This window comes from Vulpes vulpes, chromosome X (genome assembly GCF_048418805.1).
Source record: "Vulpes vulpes isolate BD-2025 chromosome X, VulVul3, whole genome shotgun sequence".
NCBI lineage: Eukaryota > Metazoa > Chordata > Mammalia > Carnivora > Canidae > Vulpes > Vulpes vulpes.
The window spans coordinates 2281776-2303661 of record NC_132796.1 but is presented as its reverse complement, the minus strand read 5'-3'; the positions used below and the strand labels follow the sequence as shown (position 1 = coordinate 2303661).

General features: G+C 42.6%; 1 long non-coding RNA gene across 4 annotated transcripts in view; it reads left to right on the top strand.

The window, feature by feature from the left end:
• The window catches only part of LOC112908944 (uncharacterized), a 270893-nt gene that overhangs the window by 235904 nt on the left and 13103 nt on the right, over window positions 1-21886 (top strand). The window contains exon 3 of one of the 4 annotated variants that reach the window (XR_011998324.1): window positions 12960-13175. The exons of the other annotated variants lie outside the window; for them this stretch is intronic. This is a non-coding gene — a long non-coding RNA (uncharacterized lncRNA). The remainder of the gene's footprint in view (window positions 1-12959; window positions 13176-21886) is intronic. 4 annotated transcript variants of the gene reach the window in all.

Sequence of the window (21886 nt, the reverse complement as noted above, 5' to 3'; positions counted from 1 at the left end):
AGCAAGAAGCCACAAGGTTAGCATGAGCATGACGTCAGCAGGATTCTTGTTGGGTGAAGCCGTGGCCACTTGAGGTTGTTTCCACAGCAGACACGGCAACGGGCAGACCCACATCCATAACTCAACACTGATGCCAACCGCGTCCACATGGAAATTCAACATACCCACTGTTTGATAGACACTGGGAGACATCTAGCCTCTCCCCTGTTGTGCGAAGCAATGGAGACAATCTGTGACAAGGAGAGGAGGACCGTTATTTCAAAACCCTTCAACTTGCTAAAGAAATAATTAGTTCCGGGGTGGACAGAGTCTTCGTTTTCTCCATGACACGACCAGGCTCTCAGTCAAACACCCTCCGACAGTTGCTTCCTGTTGACGTTTAAAACTCTTTCATTTTCCTGTGCATTTGGCCTTTTTCCTTGCATGCCCAGAAGGCAAGAAAACCATAAAAAAGGTTAAACGAATATTAAGGTGACTGTTTCACAGGATAGAATAATTTCATTTAATGAAAATAAACTCCACTGAACTTGTTTCTTTGGGCCACATAGATTAGCGCTCAGGAAAAGGTCAACTTGATATTTTTTATTGTTTAGATGACTTTTTCTTTCTGTCCCTCCAAACTCCTGGCGTTTGGTTAAATGAAAACAAAAGACAGCCAGGCTCACCACTCAACATTCTTCTTCTTCCACGTTCCAGATGATTTTTTTTTCTAAAATCTAAAGTTTTTGCCACACTTGTGAAGCAATGCATCATTCCTGGGCTCGCATGGAAGAAACTTCTTAGCAATTTCTGTGTGCTCATGAAGCGAACACCACGTGTGGGTTTGCTCCCTCTTTTCAAACCTGGCAAAAAAAAAGTCTGAAGAGAACCCAAGGATACACCTGCCTTGATGGGGTCACTGAGAAATGAGATGTTCGTGGTGTGACCACTTGGTGCTATGACGTCCTTCCCAATAAAACACGTTTTTTTAGGGGATACATCTTTGTCGGGTCCTTATGATTTAAAGGAAGCAGATGTCAATCTCAAGTTAAAAAAAAAAAATGAAAAAAGATCGAAGCACCTGCCATCATGAGAATTTAAACGTGAAAAGAAGAAGAATACATTGTCGGTTTTCCATCCTCGAGGCAACAGTATGTGCTAATTTTTGAACATGGGAGGCAATGTTATTAAGCATTTCTCAGGCTGTGAGCCGAGCTGTGGCATATAGTCCATTGCTGAGCACGGATCTCAGCATGCAGACAGGTTTCCACTGACCACAGGTCATTTCTGTATTTCTATGGACACTCCTGAGAACACCATCAGGCGTCCATATACTGAGGATACAGTTGTAGGCACCCTGGCTTGATCCTCCATGGGATTATGCTAAAGTGAACACCCTATAAATTCCATTAATATGAAATGTCCAGAGTAGGCAAATCCAAAGACAGCAGCTGAGAAAGATGGGGAAGTACAGAGCGACGGGTTAATGGCTCTGGTGTTGCCTTCGGGGCCGATACAGATATTCGGGGATTACGCAGTGGTGACGCTTGCACACCAGTGTGAACATACTCAATTCCACTGAGTTGCACACTTTCGATGGTTAATTTTAAATTTTTTTTAATTTAATTTTTATTTATTTATGATAGTCACAAAGAGGGAGAGACAGAGGCAGAGACATAGGCAGAGGGAGAGGGAGAAGCAGGCTCCATGCACCGGGAGCCCGATGTGGGACTCGATCCCAGGTCTCCAGGATCGCGCCCTGGGCCAAAGGCAGGCGCCAAACCGCTGCGCCACCCAGGGACCCCCTCGATGGTTAATTTTAAGTGAATTCTGCTTCAGTTTGAAAGAAGTGCACTTGCATGTCCTAGGCTGTGAGGCAGCCAGTGTGTGCAGGGCCGACTCAAAGCTCCTGATTCTCCGTGAAGATGCTCAAGACCTGGCACCTGTGCATTTGTCACTTGAATGAGCTGGAAGGAAACGTTGCTCGGCTCCTCATTGGCTATTGTAGCTGGCGGGGAGCGGGGGATCTCCCTCCCTGCAGAGCTCAGCATCCCAGGCCCCCAAGCCCACAGGGCTCCCCATTCTTGAAGAAAAGAGCTGCACATGGCCTGCATGCCGCTCATCACTAACTGCGTGTGTGCTCTTTTGTTGCTCCCTCCCCAAAATGCAACACGAGGAGTGACTCTGATTGGCAGAGATGTTTGGTTCAAGGGCCCTGGTTTTCTGGCAACTCCTTCCTTTTGACCTGCATCGTGCTTGGCCAAGAAGCCTGTATCCTTTGCACTGACACGCTGACATTTAATTTTCCACGTGCAGCTGCAATGCACAGTAGGCTTTGCATACTTCGGTTGATTGGGGGGAAAGCCTTGCTCTAGTGGGCGTCTGCTATTTTAGAGTCTGGTGCAACGTTCCTCTGCCTCATCAGGTCTGTCTCTAGAGTCGTCACCCCCGTGGCTGGAAGCCAAGTTCCAAAGAGCGACCTTAAGGCAGCGATGGGAGACCTCCGTTGCCGGTCATTTCTGAGACAGTATCTCCCTGCTTTGGGAAATGTGCCTGGGATTATGGCAGCGAATGTATTTTTTGCATTTACATAAAGAGAAATTCTCCAAGGCCATCCACTTAAAAGGACTGATGTCAAATGATACCCTGAGTGTCTCAGCATGCCCTTTTATTAGTGTCTCGACCAAAGTATAAACCGTAAACTTGGAAGCGCATCTCACTGGTTCAATTCACAGGCTCCTAATTGATTCTCAAGATTGGATTCAATAGGAAAACGTATTTGATCATTAGAAGCCCTTGCTCCTTTTGTCATCACTTTGATTGAAGTATTGTGATTTATCTTTAGCACCAACACAACTGTTGGGGATACTGTGTGGCCTCTACGGAGACAGATGTCTGCAAACCTCATGTCCAGATGCAAATTATCTTTGCTTAAAATCCTGCAATGCGTCTTTAGCATCAACACAACAGTTGGGGGATGCGGAGATGTCTGTGAACCCCAAGGTCAAAAGCAAATCATCTTTGAAATCTTGGAATGCGTCTTTAGCATCAACACAACAGTTGGGGATACTGTGTGGTCTCTAAGGAGACACATGTCTGCGAACCCCATGTCCAAATGCAAATTATCTTTGATTAAAATCTTGTAATGCACTAACACAACAGTTGGGGGTGACAGAGATGTTTGCGAACCCCAAGATCAAATGCAAATCATCTACCCATCCTGGAGGAGAACGACCACACATTAAGTCATTCATTTTCAATTTTTCATGCACTAACTAAATTCTTTTTATTTTATTTTATTTTTTTACTAACTAAATTCTGTATTTATACATAAACCTCTGGGAAGGGGCTAATTAAAAAATTATGGGGCAGCCCTAGTGGCTCAGTGGTTTAGCGCTGCCTTTGGCCCAGGGCGTGACCCTGGAGACCCGGGATCAAGTCCCACATCAGGCTCCCTGCTTGGAGCCTGCTTCTCCCTCTGCCTGTGTCTCTGCCTCTCTTTCTCTCTGTATCTCCCATGAATAATTAAATAAAATCTTTAAAAAACGTTATGGTATCCACAATGACCAGGAGCAATGAATTGGGTGAGTCACAAAGCCAAGTTGTGCAGCCACTGGTAAAACAGGGTATGCTAACACAGGTGAGCAACCTGCTCTTGAATATTTCACGATTCACAATGGAAACAATAGCAGTGATATCTAGAGTGGAGGTGAGCTAGTTTATGATACCGCATACTTCTTTCCAAATGCGTGGAATTTTGTAAAATTTTCCAATGCACACACTGCTTCGTCATGTAATATTTTTTATCAGCTGTATATGAAATGTCTAAAATATACCATACATGTGCTAGACACTGTAGATATGAAAACATTAAAAAAAAACACCTGCCTTCAGGGCAATGACTGGTCCTATGTTTGTGTTCATTTCTCCATCTTCAAAACTAGGAATTTGATGAGATACAGTCCACGTCTGACATTTTAGGAAATGCAAAACGATGGAGATGGTTCATAGACCTGGGGTCTCTAGGGGTTGGGGGCAGCAAGGGATGAACAGGTGGAGCACGGGATTTTCAGGGCTGTGGAACTATGCTGCACCATGCTGTTGAGGCAGATTCCTGTCCTATAATTGTGTGAAGCCACACAGTGCACAGCACTGAGACCAAATCCTAAGGTAAACTGCGGACTTGGGGTAGTATCATGTGTCAATATAGGTTCATCCCTGGTTAAATAAAGAAAAGCACCATCTGGTGAGTGAAGCTGTGTGTTGGGGAGGAGGGGGCATAGGGCATAGGGGGCCTGCCTCTCAATTTTGCTGTCCATCAAATGCTTTAAAACACACAAAAAAAACTTCAGTCTTAAACACACACATATATACACAAGGGGAAGACTCATTTTAAGAAATGCAGACTCCAACTTGCACAGTAGCACAGAAAGAAGATAACCTGAGGGACGCTGGGGTGGCTCAGTGGTTGAGCATCTGCCTTTGGCCCAGGGAGTGACCCCGGGGTCCTGGGATCGAGTCCCACAGGGAGCCTGCTTCTCCCTCGGCCTGTGTCTCTGCCCTCTCTGTGAGTCTCTCATGAATAAATACATAAAATATTTTTTAAAAAAGAAAAAGGTAACCAGAAAACATAAGAGCAGGGAGCCCTGTCAGATTACTCACTGCCGCATCCCCAGGACCCAACAGAGCCGTTCCTCAATGGTATCTGCCCATTTTTATCTTCATTTGAGAGAGACAGACAGTCACTGCTTCTTTTTTAAGCCCCCCGGCATGATGATGGGGGCTGGAATCAGCTCCCGGTCAGAAAGTTCCAGATCCTCACCAGTTGTTGAACATCCACTTGAGCTTGAGCCCCGCTGGGCAGCGAGTTTACAGCCATGTCCCAGGAGGAGCCTTTCCTCATCCTGAGCCTCCAAACTCCTGCAAGCATTCAGGGCAGCAAGCCAAACAGGAACATATTATGCTAGCAACTCAACGGTCTTAAAGCACATCCCAATATTTTATCTTCTCGCTCTCTCTCTTTTTTTTTTTTTTTTTTTACAACCAACTCAGCTAAACCTTAGCGAATGTGTAACATCGTGCCCGCAGGCAAAGACTCCCGGAGATTCAGAATAATGTCCTCCTAGTTTGCTTCACAGGGATTCTGTTTGCAAACCGAGCTGCTGGCTGTTTCTCTACACGGCGATTTTCTTTTTCCCAAGGTAAATGTTTGTAGGTTCAAAGAACATCGCTGCGTAAAACTCTCCAAGCCTTGTCCTTCCGATACCAGAGGGCTCCTTTCTTCTCACTCAAAGCGTGGCTACGACATATGTTCTTGACATATTTCAAACTGTTAATTAGTAAGGAGGATGCTTTGAAGAAAAGAGAGGGACGAGGTTTCTTTAGGAAGGTGAAGAAGTCTTTCTCCCACAGCAAATTATACACACCAAAGTGGTTATTCCATTTACAGGCAACGCCAAGGGATACCTTCAAGAAAGGAACCAGTGCCTGCGGGGCTCCGTTGGTTAAGCCAATGCCTTCTGCTCAAGTCATGATCTTGAGGTCCTGGGATGGAGTCCAGTGTTGGGCTCCCAGCTCAACGGGGAGTCACCCCTTCCTCTGCTCGTGTCGTTCTCTCTCAAATAAATAAATAAAAATTTTTAAGCAAAAAAAAAGGGGGGGGGGAGAAAAGGAAATTTTATTTCACACCCCAGAGATGCACACGCAGCCCATGGTTCTGTTCCAATACCCTGCCAGTGAAGCCGGCATGCTCACAGGTGAACACGAACTCCTTTCAGATTGAAATAAACTTATTACCATTTGTATTTGAAGAGTTTGGGGTAATTTGGGAGCCATTAGGGGGAAAAATGTTTGTGCACAATCCACAAAATCAAAACTTAAATCTTTTGGAAGATGGGTCTTGATGCAGATGTGAGCCACAGAGCTTGGTGGCACAAAGCCCAAACCCATCCCATGCAAATGAGGTCCGGGTTACAAAAGCGGCTAAACTATCATCCAGTTCCCCCTGCCGTGGCCACATCCCACCTCCAGGACTCCGGAGTGAAAAACCCCCATTGACAGTTTCATTTTCCAATCCCCCGGCTGAGATGAAAATGATTTCCCACCGCAAATTGCCTGCTGGAGCAAAAACGAACGGCTTTTCAGGCGAACACGTTAACATTCCCACCTGAAGATTTGCTTCTAAAATGTTATATTTTTCCTCTTCGCTTTAAAGATTAAAATATCCAATTGAGCACAGAGTGGCTTTGAATTATGCAGCGGCGGGGAATGTGGAAATAAATTTGTTCATTGTAAACAATCTCTTAGATTTCATACGTCCTGGCACCTTTGGCGGGAGGATGACACCAACTTTCTGCTTCACATGACCAGTCAAGGAACCGTTCTTTTCTACCTTCTGATGACGGTGAGGCTGGTGCACATATTACAATTTAATCCTCATAAAAACTGGCAGAAATAGAAAACTACTTAGGAATGTGACTCCATGTCTTAATTTCTTAATGGTCGCCTCATCAGCATGTTTTCTGTTTATTGGTTTTTTTCTTTGAAGATTATACTGGATTTTGGCTCATTCCCCCAACTCTTACCACTTGAAGAATAATGCATAATATACACCAAAAATTTACCTAAGGTTAATGATATTTCTGTCTAAGATTTGTCTTTATGTTTAAAATTCCCTTTTTTATAAGTCATATTGGATTAGAGTCGACCCAAATGGAGAAGGCATTTTAGCATCATTCAGTGTGCAAAGACCCTATTTCCAAATAAAATTGTATTCACAAGGACTGAGGGTTAAGATGTCACACACCTCTTGGAGGGAGAACGTATTCCAATTGACAACACATCCCCCAAGTTAGCATCTGTTGTAATACGCCTTCCATTAATACTCCTTTCATTATATATATCTGCATGTATATATAATGAATGGATGGATCTGCATCCATCCATTTGGGACCATTATACACTTTTATTTTTATTTATATATATATATATATGGGATATATATATGTCATATATATAAATGGGATATCCATTCACTTGGGAGCAAAGTCAGATATAATATCTAATACATAAATGACCTCTGACAATATTCCTCAACATGATTAGGTGTAGAAAAAAAAAAAAACCTTTATGGAAACCGATGCTCATTAGCATACACTCAGGTGTAACATTTTAAATTTAACATGACCAAATCAAGGATGGCAACAGTGAGCACGAGCCTCAGCCCAGGGTTCGCACTTGGGTACAGAGTGGATCAGAGGGGGTGGCTGAGTACAAAGTGTCTACAAAATCTTATAAATTAACAACCTCAAAAGGTAAATCAATCAATTAATGATAGCAACAGTGAACACACACACGCAAAAATGTCAAGAGCATAAGCTTACTAATATTCATTATGGGTGGTGTTTGTCTTATGAGTTTGCATTTGGGGTCATTTTGAGATTTCACCAAAGAAAGCCACAAATAGGGTGAGCAGTGATGATTTATAAACTAGATCATAACACGATAGGCTAAGAGATTTATCTGGCAGTTTATCCAATCTGTGGTTTGGATTCCTCGCTAGAGCCAAGGAGCGCTCCCTAATACAAATTTTGATGGAACACCAGGGAGCCGCGTCACGTTAAATTCAGCGTGTGTTAGAAACTCATCCTGCATGTTTCCGCCTCTGCGATCTCCTGTCACCCCCTGCCTCTGCTTCTGGGAGTAGCCCAGGTCTTGTAGAAATCTAGTTTAGAAGCTGTACATATGCCATTCAAATTTAGGATGAAGCCATAATCCACGTGTGTAAATGAGTCCGGGATCTGCCCATGTTCTTAGTCACGTGATGTAAATCTTTAATATGCTCTTCCTTCCCTGCAATTTCAGGACTTCGTTTTTCTCAAGCGTGCATTTAAATTAAAACCACAATGAGATGTGACTTTGGGAAGGCAAAACTCTGATGGTAGAAGAACCCCGCCAAAGATAATAGCGTCCCTTTGCACTTGGGGCACTGTATGGAGTTTGATGGAGTGCCTGTTCACTAACCTCAGTCCAAATGATCTCATCTTAGGTTGTGTGCCTCACGACAGCGAAGGCATGATGTTCTTGAGCTCTTCTTTTGCAGGAGTGAGCTCCACGGTCTCAGGGAGCATGTACTTAGGAAGTTGGCAGGCATCCTCTTAAATTGCAGTTAGTCTAATATGCTTTCCAGAGGGAGTTGAGATGCCAGTGCTTTTGATGGCTCATGAGGCCACACCAACTCCATCCAGCAGCTATGGACTGGCGCCAAGAGAACCTCAGAGACAAATGACTCCCGTAAAGCCCGCTGTCACATAGGCCGTCCTGGCTGAAAACCAATGTGCTGTAAAATTGGACCGCTCGGCATCCCCACTTCCCAACAGGGTGTGCTAATCGTCTATCTCTCTTGCATGTCCAGAGCAACTTGGATCATTAAATAGGCACATCAGAAAAGACTCACAGCTCAGAAAGCTGTTACCCACACAAGCAATATTACTTCTCAGTATATTTTCTGGACCGTTCACGTTCTGCTTCTCTCTCCTGTTAAGGTTCATCCTTCACACTGCTGGGTGCAGGTTCCAAGAGCCTATCTGTCTCCTTTCCTTCCGGGAGGGACATCCTGGTGCACTGTTAAGCTCTGTGCATCACAGACCAAAGTTACACACGTCAAAGGTAGGGAAGCCATTTTCCACCTACCTCATCCCTGAATGATTCTCAGCCAACTTCTATAAAACACCATGATGTGATGTGCACAAGACTCGGAGCAAGGGTTCCATGGTGGATCAACAAAAATGCAAGGTCAATGCTCATATTCAAAGCAATGGTCCATTTTTGTTGTTAAGTTAAATGCAAGGTCAATACTCGTATGCAAAGCAATGGTCCATTTTTGCTGTTAAGTTTTTGAGATTTTATTTACTTATTTAGAAAGAGAGACTGTATGAGGCAAGTGGAGAGAGGGGTGGAGGGTGAGAGAGAATCTAAAGCAGACTCTTTGCTCAGCACATGGAGCCTGATTCAGGGCTCAATCTCAGGACCCTTAGATCATTATTTCAGCCAAGATTAAGATGGTTAGCTGACTAAGCCACCCAGGAGTCCATGTTCAGTTTTAAATAATACCATACGAGGCATCTGGATGTCTCAGTTGAGCATCAGACGCTTGGTTTCAGCTCAGGTCACATCAGGGTCATGAGATCCAGCCTCATGTCGAGCTTCATGTGCTGAGTGCACAGTCTGCTTGAGATTCTCTTTCTCTCTCTGCCCCTCTCCCCATTTGCCTCACACTCTCTTTCTACATAAATAAAATCTTATAAGGATAAATAATAAAAATATAAATAGAATGCCATAAAATAGTCCTACATTCCAGGGTTCAAAATAGTGTTCAGTCCATGTCCAAAACATGGCTTCTCACACGTTCTATTTCCATCCCAGGACATTCTGTAAATTTTCAAGCTGGTCTCCATGGTTCTATCCATACACATCTTGATTTTGCAGCTGTGTTAATAGACTCCACCGGTCCTCATGCACAATGCCTTGGTCACTCACTCATGTACCTTGGAGACGTTTCCATACATACATACCTCAGTCTCACATTCCTTTCCTACAACTGCATGGTGCAGTAAGCCCTCGATAGAAGACAAAAGTCCAGTGTGTCTTCCAGATGGCAGGGCACTCATGAGTTCTCCTATGCCCGACTTCCCTTTGCCAAATCTTTCCTAAATAGTTCCCAGGCATTATAAACCCAAAGGGTTGAACATAAAAGGTTCTGATGTTTTCCATTTCAATCAAGATCAAGACCATATCAACCCAACCTGAAGACTTTGGCACCATTTGTGACTTCCCAACTTAGGCTCAGTATTTACGTCATGTTACTTACAAGACATGTAGATGGTTACCCTCCCCCTTGCAATTCTCTGCAAAAAATATATATTGAGGTCATAACCCCCCAGTGCTTCAGAATATGACTTTATTGGGAAATAGGGCCATTGCTGATGGGATTTAAGACGAGGTCATATCACAGTAGGGTGGGCCGCTAATCCCATATGCCTGGTACCCTTCTAAGAAGAGACTAGGACACCGACCCACCGGGAAGGAGGCATTCTGATATTCTGAAGACTGACTCAGGTTGGAAAGAAGCATCCGCAAGCCACCAGCAGCTGGAAGAGTCAGGAAGGATCCTTCGCCTACAGGTTTCATAGGGAGCAAGGCCCTGCTAACATCTCGATTCCAGAGGTCTGGCCTCCAGAATTATAACACCATAAATTTCTTTGCGCAACTTCCCAGCTGCCAATCCATACTGCCAATAAACACTATGTCTTGAAATACATAGCAATGTGTGTTTCCCTACTTGAAACATTCCTGCATCTGCTCATTGGCCAGTGAGATTATATCTATCTTATCTATCCTGCATTGGGTGATCGGTGTTTGATTGATTGATTAACTGATTGAGAAAGCATCCGTTGAGTACTTATTAGGTACCAGGAATTGCATATGAAAACTTACCCCCAATCTTACTCCTTTCTCATCGCTGGGTATTTCCCTGAATCTCACTCCAGCATATAGTGTCCTACTTCTCTGACAAATCCCTTCTTTGTTCATGCTGCCTCCTGGCCCCAATCCCCCCTGACATTCTCAATCTCCAGAATTTATGTGAAGTCACATGTCCTCTTTGCTCAGGGATGGAACAAAAGGCTCTCATGCTAGATTACTTACTGATCAGAGATACCATGAGCGAGTCTTAATTGCATTTTACTTTTTTTTTTTTTTAATGAGTGAAGATGAAATTTAGACCCAATGAAGAGCCAGGGAAGAACAACAGAGGACTATTTGGAATGTGGTTTATGCTTCTAAATCTGTTTCTGGGGCACCTGGGTGGCTCAGTGGTTGAGTGTCTGTCTTTGGCTCAGGGCATGATCCCGGGGTCCTGGGATCGAGTCCCTGCATCAGACTTCCCACAGAGAGCCTGCTTCTCCCTCTGCCTGTGTCTCTGCCTCTCTCTGTGTCTCTCATGAATAAATAAATAAAATATTTTAAAAATTTTAAAAAATAAATCCATTCCTGTAGCATAGCCCATGCACCTGCACAGGAGAGGTCCCTGACCTGAGGCCCATGCCATCAAAGTGTCTCCTTCATGACGAATACAGGTCAACCAATAAACACAGAGGGTTAATAAGGGACACATGAGGCACTCTGTCACATGGGATCTAGGGCTTACCTCTTGCAGAGAGGAAATGCAGCCTGAGCTATCTGTTCCCATGACTGACACCTTTCATGTCCCAAGTACTGATTTTTCATCCTGAACTCAAAGGTGACTTGTCCCAATTCCTCAAAGGTCTGTGGGTTATACCCTTGCTCTTTATGAAGTGGGTGATGCTTTGGGGTGTGGACAAATTTGAGCCGCAGAATTGTTTAGGTGAGTGAAAAAATGCATTAATTTCTCCAACCCTACCTCACAGAGGGAATGCAGAATAAGGGTCTGCAAGCCATGGCTAGGAATGGCTTTTCCATGGGCGGGTGATTATACTGTAAACCAATGGATAAGCACCTATGTAATAACCTCAATTTTATATCCAAGATTGAAGCTGACCATATTTAATGTTGGGCTCCTTGCAGAAAAAGCTTGCCAAGCCCTGATGCAGCAGATTATTGAATAAAAAGTAGCATCTCCCAGCACTGCCAAGCTCGCACTCCTCTCTGCTGCCTATTTTATAAATTGTGGTTCCAGGTGTTCTCACTGACCACATGGTGCTCACGAAAGCTGACGTGGCCACTGAGAAAAGCGTTATAGTAAGCATTATATAATATTTTTAAAAAATCATACAGATAGTCCTATATGTATTACATATAAATACTTCTGTGGGCAGTACTATACATATAAAATCATGTTGATATTTTAAAGTAGTATCTTTCACATCTATAGTTTGATACATATATGTACTATACATAATGATACATATATGAATACGTGTATAATGCTACATATATGGACATGTGCATAAGGCTACATATATATGCATGCATAATGATACATGTATGTATCAAATATAAAATGTTTTAAAAATATTGCTTGATATATATTTAAAGCATATATTATACGTAATATATAATGTATCTCGTGTTACAATATAGATATATAATTTACATAAATATACAAAGTGCATATTTAGCATACTACTAATATGCCTATATATGTAGTTCAATGCATTACATTGGGATTTCGGTGATCATTTCTTATTTTAGCCACCAGGCCAATGCTCAACAGTGGATCACATTTCATTTTGAAAGCATAGATTGGAAGCCCTAAATGTACTTAAACAATTTAGGTAATAAGATTTGATAGGTAGGAACTAGAATTTGTGTTATATTCTTTTAGTTCTAGGAGATTGTTATATACTTTAGGAGAAAAGGAACTTTTTGGAAATATGAGACGTATCTTAATAATTTTACATTTTCTATGTATTGTATTGTATAAACTTTTCACACAATCACATTGCATTATTTAGTCTTTTAGAACAGGGTCAAATAACGGAGGTTTAATTGCTGAAAATCATTACTGAAAAGCCAAAGGTCAACAGCCACAGAATTCCAATGTCCTCGAATTCACTATTTTCTGATTTTAAACATATTCCTTACCTTACTTTTTAATGTATATTGAAGCAAGATGGGACCTGTAAATCAGTCTTCAGTATAAGAACCAGAAATAAATTTACAGATCTCTGTTTCAAGCCAACCACGGACGATGCACTTCTCCGGGAAATACGCTAGTTTTCTTAGTGAAATGTGAGTTTCAACATCAACTTTTCCATTGCCTTTTTTTCTGGATAAAACTTACCAGGCTGGTCAAGGGACACTTGGGAAGTCTCACCTACTAATAAGGTTTCTGGCCACTCACTGTGAGCCATCCTTTGTTTATCTGTGAAGGAAAGTCTTGAAATACTGTGTAGAGATTCTTACAGCATGCTCCATGTGCACCGTTTTATTCCCTACAGATAATTTTAACAAGTTACAATTTGGGAAGACAAGGCAAGGAATGTTTTCTGATCTCCTGCCATCTTTCTCTCGATACTAAGAAATTGAGCAAACCCGACCTTCCTTAATAAGGTTTCAATTGGAAGATGAATCAAACCCCACCTCCTGGTGTCCCAAAGAGGAACAGTTTGAACTGCCCTCACTGTCAATCATTTCATGCACAAGTTGGAAGTCAGGTGAGCTTACTACTAATCAGACCTTGGTCGTTGTCCTTGGTCATCGATGACACAAGAATGAGTCTTTGTCCTTATTTCCACATTAGGGGCTGAGAGAGACCAAGTTCACAACTGGCCAGCACATTCCAGATGCACAAAGCAAAAGAAATGTCACCAAATAAAAAGCTAATGAAGGCAATATCTGATTATTATTTAGTGCAATTTTGATTTTAAAAACTCCATGTCTGTTTTTTTTTTTTAGTGTTCTTTTTTTTTTTTTTTTTTTTTTTTTTTTTGAGGGTGGAGATGGAGAGAAAATCTTAAGCAGGTTCCACACCCAATACAGAGCCTGATATAGGGCTCAATCTCACGACCCTGAGCCAAAACCAAGGGTCAGATCCTTAACTGACTGAGTCACCTAGTCCTTTTAATTTTAATTTAATATTCCTTTTAATTTAAAACAATGTTTTTCCCTGGAATTAGCAGTGATGGTTGCACAGCATTGTGAGCAGACTTAATGCCACTAAATTGTACATTCTAAAGTGTCTATTTTATCATCCTAAGAAATAAACACACAAGTAAATACTTTAATCATTAAAACCACTTCAGCATTTTCATAATTACAATTCCATAATGTTATAACTTTCCATTACATAAGTATTCTCTAATATGTAGACTATTATATCAAAAAGATACTTTAATTAATATCTGTGAAGTAATAAGATTTTAATACCATCAATAATGAATGAGATATTAAAATTAATTTCAGATCAAATAATTAAAATCCTTAAGTAAGAAACAAATAACTGATATTACATTACTAAAAATTAACTATATGGATAGAAATTATTATTTAAACTTTTTAAGCTCCGTATTTCTGCCTTTTGGATTTCTGACTTAGTTACTCAGTAGCATCCAAAGAACATCAGTGAAAGTAGTCAAAGAGATCTCCAAATAACCAACTAAAATAAACATTTCTCTATTGGATAAAAAGCTCCCGCCAGGGACAGTTTTTAATGTTTTTTTTTTTTTAAGATTTTATGTATTTATTTGAGTGAACACAAGTGGGGAGTGAGAGGCAGAGAGAGAAGCAGACTCTGCTGAGCACAAAGCCTGACATGAGGCTTGATCCCAGGATCCAGAGATCATGACCTGAGCCAAAGACAGATGCTTCACCAACTGACCCATCTAGGGGCCCTAGTTCTGTATGTTTTTTATAGAAAATGAACATTACCTACCTGAGCGTCGCCAGACCTTGTTTTACTGGTGCAGTCCATACCCAGTGTGTTGAGGTGAATGTACCTGTCCAGCAGAAGAAGGATGCCCATGTCAGCTCTTCCTGTTAGGTCAATGTTAAAATAGTGCCAGGGCATCTTAAAAAGCTCCTGGATCCCCAAATAAATGAGTAAATCTTTTTTAAAAGGCTGGGGGTGGGCATCAGACTCTTGATTTTAGCTCAGGTCATGATCTCGGGGTCTTGGGATCAAGCGCCATGTTGGACTCTGCTTAGAGGAAGTCTCCTGGAGATTCTCTCTCTCCCTCTGCCTTTGCCTTTCCCATGCTTGCAAGCTCTCTTTTTCTAAAATAAGTAAATCTTAAAATAATAAATAAATAAATAAATAAATAAATAAATAAATAAATAAATATTTTTTTAAGAAAAGAAAAAAGATATTGGCCCCATGACACACAAATAGGATCTGTCGGTACACAGCTTGCCTGTTCACATTCATAAAATGTGATTTTGAAAGTGACATTTAAGAAATTTTAATGAAGCCCCCCCCCACCCGATATCATTTTTTTTCTCTCCGTTTGCATGAATCATGCATTTGCTGTGCTACCTAAAACATCTTTGCCTACATGGAGGTCACCGTTTTGCTCCTCTGTTTGCTTACAGAACGTTTGTAATTCGGTGTTTAACAAGTAGACCGGCGATCCCTTCCTAATTAGCTTTTGCACATGGTCAGAGTTCATTTTTGGTCTCTGCATATATTTGACTGTTAAAAAGACAAAGCAGCAAGAGCAGGTGGCAGCTGTCAATCAAACAGGTAAGAAAGAAGAACCCTAGGTTTGGGGGACTTAGTGACACTGGCCGCCTTTGAGAAATCAAAATGGAGACATGGCAGAGATTGTCAACCACTCGCGACCAGACCGTCAGAGGAGAAATTGCATTTATAAATATTAGAGAAAATCTGTCGGTACACAGCTTGCCTGTTCACATTCATAAAATGTGATTTTGAAATTAGAGAAAAACACATTTCTGTGAATGAAAGAAGAGTCCCTATTCCAGATGGAAGAGCCCCAAGGTCTCATGACATGATAAGGCCAGGAGAGCAAGAGAAATGCACCAAGAGCGTGGCTTGCACACCAGGAGCAAGCAAGGAGATGGACTTTGTAGGGAATCTGACAGAAATGTTCAGTCCAAGAACAGAATAGTCATCCACAGGTTTGATGCTGCAAAGCAAAACAAAACAAAACAAGATGTTTGATATGCATGCATTTTTACAATAGTTTTGATTTTATTAACAGAACGCGGTAGGTTGGGGGTATTCCAAAGCCACCTGGCTTTCAGGGAGCTTCTTAAAAATGTATAAAATAGATCATGAGAAAAAGTAAATAAAATAAATAAAATAAAATAATATAAAACAAAATAAAATAAAAATGTATCATGGCAGTGATATGTGAAGAAAAACTCCACCCCAAATTCCAAGTACAACCAGCCTGAAATGCCTCAGCTCTTTCAAAAAGATGTGTTGGTGTGCTTTTGGTTCAATTAAAATGTGTATGGTACATCTACCCATTTTTTAAAAATTTTATTTATTTATGATAGTCACACACACACACAGAGGCAGAGACACAGGCAGAGGGAGAAGCAGGCTCCATGCACCGGGAGCCCGACGTGGGATTCGATCCCAGGTCTCCAGGATCGTGCCCTGGGCCAAAGGCAGATGCCAAACCGCTGCGCCACCCAGGGATCCTCATGTCTACCCATTTCTAAAAATTTTATTTAAATTCAGTTTGCTGGCATCTTGTGTCTCCATTTTGAATGATGTCCTGTCCTTTGTCTCAAAATGACGCTCTCCATTAATGGAGTGATTCCAGAGTGTAGAACATTGCCAGGTGACCTCACCTTCCATCGCCCCAATCAACAAATGCAACATTTCCAATGGGACACGCGTCACCCAGACTTCCATTCAACCTGACAGGAAACTCGTTCTTGGATTGACCAATCTCACTTGTATGGTGACTCCGCACGCTGTCCCATCCTGACAACTGCACACATTAACCTCCTTTGGAATACCCCATCCTCTTTCCTCTTGGGTGTCCTGCAAACCCTACATCCTCCATGCTTCCCCATAATTATGGGCTTATATCATTTGCTCCCTCCCTGCGGTCTCCACGTGTTTTTGACTCCTACATGTTCCTTAACAGTTTCTATTCTCTTCATTTTTGTTCTTTCCACATCAGTTATACCATTTGATCTCCCTGAGCCAGAACCAAAGTGTTGTTTGCCCTGAAAACATGCCTCATAACTCTGCTATATCAACCATAGCATGAAGGAGAGTGTCATGCACACAGGATGTGCTCCGTAATCCATCGATTCATGCTGTTATTCATTTTATTTATTTATTTTTTTGTTAGGAAAGCACAGATTGATTCCACAAGCAACTGTAAACATTCTATGTTTCCAGCAAGAGGCTGGAAATGATCATCCCATTCTCTGCCCTTGTTATCCACTGGGACAGTTCTTGAATATCCCAATTTGCAGGATCTGCTGTGAATTCAAACCCTCTACTGCACCCCAGCTCCCAGCCCTACCCACCAGTCTGCTTCATAAACCATCCTTTCTTGGGGCAGAAAAGCCTTCTGCTTTTCTCCACTTTTATCAATTTGTCCATGTATGGGTACCATTGATCTTATTCCAGTGACTGGATAGTATATACTGATGCAAGCTAAAGAAAATCTTATCCATCTCCAATAAAAAACAGAAAAACAAGCAGGTGAATTACTGCATAGGTGAGTGGCAGTGGGCATAGAAGCTACCAATGTTCCAGAATTCCTTTGACTGGGAAACAAAGTCAGCCTCACATTTTAGGGGAACAGAGGGAATAGCCGAGAATCCATATAAAGTCACAAAACTAGACATTACACATCTACATCATGTTACATACCATTGAATGAAAAAAAAGGGTTTTTAACTGTGTCTCCTGCATGGATGTCCATCCTACGGCTCGGTGGGAAATTCCGACAATGTGAATTGAGCAGCCCATGCTCATGCTCTCTCCCTGAAATAAATACATAAAATCTTTTTAAAAATGAAAAAACAAACTACCATGTATGCAGCATACATGTAAATTTGAGGTAGAGAATTGTGCCTCATAGAGTCGAGACAAGAAAAATGATTGTGTGAGAATCTGATTGTGTGCTTTGCATTCGTAATGGCAAGAATCTATTTTACAGAGCAATTAAATTTATTAAATTTAGGACAAGTTCTCGAAAAACCTTGGGGATAGTCCCGTAGATCCGTAGATCCCACGTCTGGAGTCCAGCGATGTGTTACACCTTATGCATCCCTGCAAACATTTTGCAAATGTCTAAGCTTATATTTTCTATTCATCCACTTACTTATTTAGATCTTCATATTTGGAATATTTCGTTATGTGCAAAATAGGCTTTTTAACATGCTTTGATTCCTGAATCAAGTGGGAAGGTCATGCAAAAAAAAAAAAAAAAAAATCTGCCACCATGTGATGTGTGGGTTTTCCCGAACCCTGCTCAATTCACATTGTCGGAATTCCCCACCGAGCCTTGGGATGGATCAAAAGTTGCAACCAGAAAAGCAAACTTTGCTGTTGATAAGAATGATTTTCTCTCCTGTGTGCACGACCAGATCCGAGGCCCAGGTTACTCTCTGCTTCTTTCCTGTTTTTTTTTTTTTCCACCCAGGAGGGTGGGGGGCGAAACTTGACCTCCGGAAGGTTAATTGCAGATTGTGAAATCCCTCCCTAGACAAAGCAACAAGATAAAACAAAAACTTTGTGCATATGTTGCAGTTCTGAAAATACAACATAGTACGAGTGAGGGGTCACATAGTATCCGTTCCCGGTAGAAAAATGTAAGTGTAACAAGTTTGCAATAGCTGAACAGATACCTTACACTGTCTCCACATAATGACACTTTGAATCCTGCTTGGTCCCTCTTGTGTATACATGTGGAATTAATCTACCATTAAATTTCATCCCCTGGGGATCCCTGGGTGGCTCAGCCCTTGAGCATCTGCCTTCCGCACAGGGCCTGATCCTGAGGTCCCGGGATCGAGTCCCACATCGGGCTCCCTGCATGGAGCCTGCTTCTCCCTCTGCCTGTGTCTCTGCCTCTCTCTCTGTGTTTCTCATGAATAAATAATTAAAATCTTAAAATAAAATTTCATGCCCTGATAAGGACCATCAACATCAAAATTGCTGGAAAACATACCTAACCACTTCTGGTCCTGCTAAATGGGGTCAAATTGGAAACGGGTGCAGGCACAGAAATCGATCATTTGCACAAAGCAGATCCGTCTGTTTCTTTGAAATGGTGTTTACGCACTTTCGGGGGTTCCCGCATCTTCATTTCCTGGGACACAGCCGGGTCACCGTTCGGCAGCAACACACGCATCTCTGTAAAGGCTTCAGACCCGGCCGGCGGTAAAGGCATCGTACCTGGCCCAGGTTCACTGAGCATTTCCATCTGCTGTGGACACAAGGAGTTTGGGAGCGAACAACATCCGTCGCTGGGGAATTTGCCACTGATTCATTGCACTGACAGGCAGGGCCACGGTGTTATTGGGTTAATATCTCCAGCGGGCAAATCCCCAGCAACTTATTTGCCATCATGAGGCTCCTGTTGGAATTGCCAGCAGCGCTGAGGGGAGGGCCATCCCTAACACGCCGCGGGCCCGTCTGTGCCACTGGCGTGGCCCCATCGGCCGTGTTTTCCACGAGCCCTCCCTGCTGACTCGTCTGTCAGCAGAGGAATGGGAACTGGTGGGAATTTTAATAACCCCCAGCAGGTATGTGCGTCCAAAGGCACCAGCTTCTCGTTTATCCTCCGATCACCACCTATTCATCGACATCTCAGCTCCAAAGGGGGAATCCGGGATTCTCCTCCATCCGGCCGACAGCTGAGACCACATCCTCCTGGGACAACCACCAGCCTCTGCTTTCTGAGCTGAAAGCGAAGCGATTCCCCAAATAATATTTTTCTGACCTCTCTCCGAGGGATGGTGTTCCCTTAAAAGCAGCGGCTTTACTGGTAAGAAAGAGTTGTCCCTGCTCTTCCTATTTTTTTTTTCTGCTGCTGGAAAATATTTCATTACTTGAATTCACTCTTATATTTAAACGTATTGGGATCTGTGGGTGGATCAGTGGGTTAGCACTTGCCTTAGGGCCAGGGCGTGATCCTGGAGACCCGGGATCGAATCCCATGTCGGGCTCCCTGAATGGAGCCTGCTTCTCCCTCTGCCTGTGTCTCTGCCTCTCTCTCTGTCTCTGTCTCTCATGAATAAATAAAATAAAATCTAAAAAAAAAAAATTAAAATAAGAGGGAAAGCAGAGTAAAATCATCCAAGATCTTTTGCATGACACGTTTTTTAATTTAATTTTTTGACCCGTTTTTTAAAATGTGTTATTTTAGGGACACCTGGGTGGCTCAGTGGGATAAGCATCTGCCTTTGGCTCAGGTCAGAGTCTCGGGGTCTTGGGATGGAGCCCCTGGTCAGCATCCCTGCTAAGCGGAGAGTCTGCTTCTTTCTCTCCCTCTGCTCCTCCCCCTGCCCATGCTGTCTTGCCACCACCACCTCTATGTGGTTCCAAAATTTGTCGCCCCCCAAAAAGACCTTGTCTCCATTAGCAGCCATTCCCATCCCCTCCCCAGCCCCTGGCGATCATGAATCTGCTGTGCGTCCCTGTGGATTTTTTTACGAGTTCTGCATCTTTTATATAAATGAGGTCACACACTGGGTGTCCTCGGCTGTGTGAGTTCTCTCACTGAGCATCCCATACTCAGGGGCCTTGCATATGGTGGCAGGTGTCAGAGCTTCATTCCTTCTTCTGTGTGTACAGACCACATTTGGTGGATGCCATCCGCCAGCCACGGGCATTTGGGTGGTTTCCAGGGTTTGGAATATCATGAATGTTGCTGCTTCTGTATACGTGCTCATCCAAGTTCTGGTTGGCACCTGTTCCCAGGTCTCCCTGGGCACGAACACAGTCCTGCGGTTGCCGGGTTATCCTACCACCAGAGGTTTAACATTTCCAGGAAAGGCTAAATGGTTTTCCGCAGCAGCTGACCTACTTTACATCTCTGCCAACAGTATCCAAAAGTTACAGTTTTCCCAACCCTGGAAATACTTGTTACTTTCCATTTTACTGGTTATGGCCATCCCGGTGGGTCTGGTTACATCTTAATAGAAATACTGTTGAATTGAATGATTTACAACATACTTGTTAGAAATGTCTTTTGTGCTTTTTTTTTTTTTTGAGATTTTTATTTATTTCTTCATGAGAAAGAGAGAAGCAGAGACACAGGCAGAGGGAGAAGCAGGCTCCTTGCAGGGAGCGTGATGCGATACTCGATTCCAGGACTCTGGGCTCATGCCCTGAACCAAAGGCAGATGCTCAACCGCTGAGCCAGCCAGATGCCCCCAAATCTGTTTTATATTAATATATCTTACAATATTCTTGCTGTTCTGGGATTTTTAAATTTTTTCTTACGGTTTAGAAAGATTTTATTTTTAAGTCTTCTCTGCACCCAGGATAGGGCTCAAACTCACAACCTAGAGATCAAGCGTTGCATGCTTCACCCACTGAGCCAGTGAGGTGCCCCCGATTCTTTCTTTAATTGCAATAAATAAATAGCCTTAAATGATGTGACTCATCTACTTCTCAAAAACACGGTTCCTTTCCGAAAGAGAAAAACTAAAATCACAAACCGTGCGACACCTGCTACAGAAGAGAGAGCAGGTCAGGACAGCAAATCGGGGAGCTCCTATCACAACTGCAAACATGAGCATCACTTTTTAAAAACTATTTCACAAGAGTCACAGTTATTTTGAGGCATGCATCATGCCCACAATATGACCCCATGAAAAGCGTATTTTCCAATTGCAAGGATTCTCAACCACCCACTTTATTTTGTACCATAGTCTACTTTGTAACATTCACTTTCGAGAAAAATGCAAACTTTTGTCAAAAATGCAGTTACGTCAAAACTACTTTGGCATGCATTACTTCCCGTGATTTCACTGTTAGACATTGCTTCCTTCTTCTATGCACCTATAATATCTCAGCCCCTTCCTAATCTTTAACTTCCATCCAGTGACTTCCGATGCTTTTTTTGCCAATGTGGACAAAATGGCAAAATATTGTCTACAACGTTTTGCCAAGTAGCAAACCTTACGTGGTTTATTTTATAGAACCTATTTCCGGAGATCATACGTTCACAGGAGCACTTGGAAAAGGAAAGTCGTATAAAAAGTTTATTTCATTCAGACTTTCAAGCAGCCTGCAGGCTGGAGATGGATATTTGCAGCATCACCTGACACGATGCGGCTGAGAAAATGCGCTTCCTCCTTACCTCTGGGTTGGAAGTCACAGCCTTCCCCGGCAATCCTGTTAAGCCTGTTTCTTTCTGTTAATTCCCACAGTAAAAAGGGGGGTCAGGCTTTTATGCTTCTCCTTAAATCACGCTCAGCC